Source organism: Molossus molossus, unplaced genomic scaffold (assembly GCF_014108415.1).
Source record: "Molossus molossus isolate mMolMol1 unplaced genomic scaffold, mMolMol1.p scaffold_m16_p_5, whole genome shotgun sequence".
NCBI classification, from domain to species: domain Eukaryota; kingdom Metazoa; phylum Chordata; class Mammalia; order Chiroptera; family Molossidae; genus Molossus; species Molossus molossus.
In genome coordinates, this window is record NW_023425388.1 from 78,802,821 (window position 1) to 78,806,576 (window position 3,756).

The 3,756-nt window shown below is 36.2% G+C and overlaps 1 pseudogene; it reads right to left on the reverse strand.

Annotated features, from left to right (window-relative positions):
- Positions 1-378: 378 nt before the first annotated feature.
- On the reverse strand, positions 379-2,359 carry LOC118616987 (annotated as a pseudogene).
- Positions 2,360-3,756: the final 1,397 nt, after the last annotated feature.

Genomic DNA, 3,756 nt, shown 5'->3' on the forward strand with positions numbered 1-3,756 from the left:
AAAAAAATCAATAAACATACATTTTCTGAATGTTCAACGTATCAGTAAGTATATACTTCACTAATATTTTAAAAATCCATAGTACATACTTTACTGGTGTTCTAGGAAATTCCAGTACAAATAATAAATAGAAAAGATTTTATTGTCAATAAGCCAATGAAATTTGGTTGTCTCATTTTTCCAGCTTATGTGGTATTTAGCCCACATGTGGTCTCTTTACCAGGAGAGGGGATAGGATAAGACTTGTCATAAATGATTATACATGGAAGTTTAAGAATGTCTTGGAATTTTCTAGATTTTACATTAAAAAAAAAAACACAATGCTCTATTTATATTATGGGTTGTATTTGTAATTTTAATAAAAAAAAATAGATGATCAACAATGTTTAAAATTACATTTTTGAATACACTCTCATGATTGATATTTATGCAATCTCTGTGAAACTCAGACTATTATTAAAAAGAAACTTTCCTTCTTTTTTTACATTGAATTCATGCTCTTCCAGATCTTTCACAATTTCTACATTGAGATTAGTTGGTGCTGTTATATTAAAATTGCAGATTTCTGTGAAAAATTCCAAAGCAGGTCTTCATTTTCATTGCCATCAATAAAACCGGCAGATATGTCCATGGTGGACAGAAGGTTGTAACATTCATACTTAATCCCCAACTTGTCCAGCATCTGAGTGAGATCAGTTGATGTGACATACTGGCAGAGGTCATCCCAGGGTAAGAGGGATCCGTACTTTGCCCATAGCTTGTCCCAGCCACTGGTTCCTGATACAAAAATAATAAGAATCTTAACCTTGGTAGCTGAGAGACTATGAAAGAATTGCGTGGTAATTGGGATGTTTTTTACATAATACAGCATCTGAATCATATGAATAAAGTCCTACTTCTAAAGTTCTTTTTTCTCCATTATTTTATTTTGATATTCAGATGATGTCTCCTTATGCCAAGCAAACTTTATGTTCTCGAGGTTTGATGACTTGGCTACAAACTCCTTACTAGGCGATTTGTTCAGCACTTGATTCAACAAGTTCATTGTTGATATGAACTCCTGGCTATAGTGCCCACACTTTGGAGGGGATTTGAAGATCAATTTCACCTTCATTTCTGCCAATGCTTAGAATCTTAAGTTTTGATTTTTTATCTCCAATCCTTTATTATGCCTGGCCCCTTCTTGACCATGAATTTTTGCATGCACTGGTGTTTTGTGGAATTGTCGGGAAACCTCCAAAAAGATTCAACTATCTGTTGTCATGAGACAACAAACTCTTAATGGAAAATGCCCTATTTGGTATTCTCTGCAATAGCTTCTTAACAGGTCTCCCTGTCTCTGGTTTATCCCCTTGTTCATTTCTTTCATTCAGCATGGCTAACATAATTCCCAACTTTCATCTTGGTCATTTCTTTGCTCAAAAACTGAGAGTGCCTATTATTTATTTATCAAAATGAACCTCTTCAGCCCTTCTACCTTAAAGTCGGATACTGAATTCTGACCCATGAAAAGTGGACAGAGGTGATGTCCTCATCTTCATGCTTGGACCACAAAACCTCCTACACCATTGGCCACGGGCTTTCTGTTTTCCACCATTTGCTGGCTGAATGCAGGGGACCCAGTGAACTTTGAAGTAATAGAAGATAGAAGTACCAATAGATATAAAAAATTAGGGTCTCTGAATAACTTCATGGTGCAGAGCTCTTTGTCCTCAAATCCCACTCCTGCCTTTTGACTCTTATGATAGCAAAAAAGAAAACTCCATTGTGTGAAGACAGTGAGGCTTTTGGAGATATTTGTTGAGCAGTTATCCAGTAAGTCTAATACATATTAGTTTTGAAATAGTAATATTGTCTGTGCAGATCAAGATTAACAAAACTGTTGGGATATTAATATGTGGATTTGGGAGTTTTTGTATATTGTTTTTTTTTTTCATTAACTCCTTGTATATGGCTTTTAAATATATAGATGTTCTTCCACTTACAATGTGGTTATGTACAGATAAACCCATCATAAATGAATAATAAATAGTATAAGCCAAAAATGTAATTAATATACCAAACCTACTGAATGTCATAGCTTAGAGTAGCCTACATTAAATATGCTCAGAATAGTTACATTAGCCTACAGCTGGGCAATTATCTGGAGTTTCATTCCAAGAGTAATTACCTTTATCTTCTTCTTCTCACCAGAGTGGGAGATAGAAGTAGGCATTTTGTAGACATGACGGGATGTACAAACACAAAGCACAATATTCATAAAACACTGACAGCACAGTACACTGTAGAATACTGGTTGATAACCCTCATGATCTTGTGCCTGACTGGGAGCTGCAGCTTCTCTGCTGCTGCCTGGCATCACAAGAGAGTGTTGTGCTGTATATCATTAGCCCAGGGAAAGGTCATAAATCAAAATCTGAAGTATGGTTTCTATTGAATGGGTGTCGCTGTCAAGGACTGGCTATTATAGTCTTTTTACAATTTTTTAAGCAAATGGTTTTTAATCTTGTTTTGGAGCATTTGACAATAGTATCTATTTATTTGTTTACTCATTCATGTATGCAACAAACATTTATTTAGCATCATTTTGTCCCAGGTTTATACAAGGAGGAAAGAAAAAAAATTATATCTTCAATTTAAAATACTTAAAGGACTATATTACAATCTTACCTTGAACCCATTGACTATCTAATTTTTATGCTCAATGTAAAACTTCAGCACTATCATCCCTCTCAGAATCCCAAGTGATTAGAGTTTCATTTTCAGGCCTAATCTGAGACACCCAGAATTGTTCTGCTTGAATGTTCATAATGCTTGATGCTAATGGAAGAGGGTTTTTGTTTGTTTGTTTGTTTCATTATTGATTCTGCAGGGAGAATGATCTTTTACTGAATTCCCATCCTTGTACAGAATCAATGTAGATTTTATTTTACAACCACCCAGTACTTTAGGCATTAATTTTTATGGCTTGAATCTTTTGATGGCAATACCATGGTAAAGAAAGCACTTCCTATGACTTCTGGCAGTTGAGTTTTTGGAGTTAGTTAACTAGGCCTAGGGTCAGGGGAAGAAAATCCCTTCTTCTGACATGGTCCAGCACTAATGGAGTATGTCATTCATGGTCATTTCTCTTTTCAGCCATCCTTCTCTCTGTCATCTGATGAAGTCTATCTGTTCCCTGAGGGCATAAAACTGACATTTGTTAGCTCACCACTCTGGATTTCACATTTTAGATAAAATACAGGGATGTAAGACTTAGGTCTTGACAGTTCATTTTTAAATCCACTTTTGTTTCCTAATGGCCCCAGTGGTTCACTCTTCACATTTCCTGCAGTTAGAAAAAATATATGCCAAGAGCTTGCGATGTCACTCCTAAGTTACTTAAAATAAAAAGCCGACTCATCAACTCACAGATGAGCTTAGTCAATGCCATTCTCCGGTGTGTGTAAGATTGTGAAGCAATCTCTCACGATATCCTTTCACTACCTTTCTGAATGTGTGGTGGTTGAGGCATGTCGAGAAAAGGTCAAGAGAGAGAAAAGGGGAATAAAAAGAACTCTTAGGTTTGATTTCGGAGCCCAGCTCTGGTACCAGATCCGAAAGCTCTGGGAACCAGCCACCACAAACCCCACACTGCTAATCTTTCTTGTTTTTCCTATACTTCAGTGAGCCAGGAGGATGATGGCACGTCTAACACTGCATTGTAATTTGCTGTTTATATTTGTTTCCCATGTTGAAGGGCTACATGTTACTCAT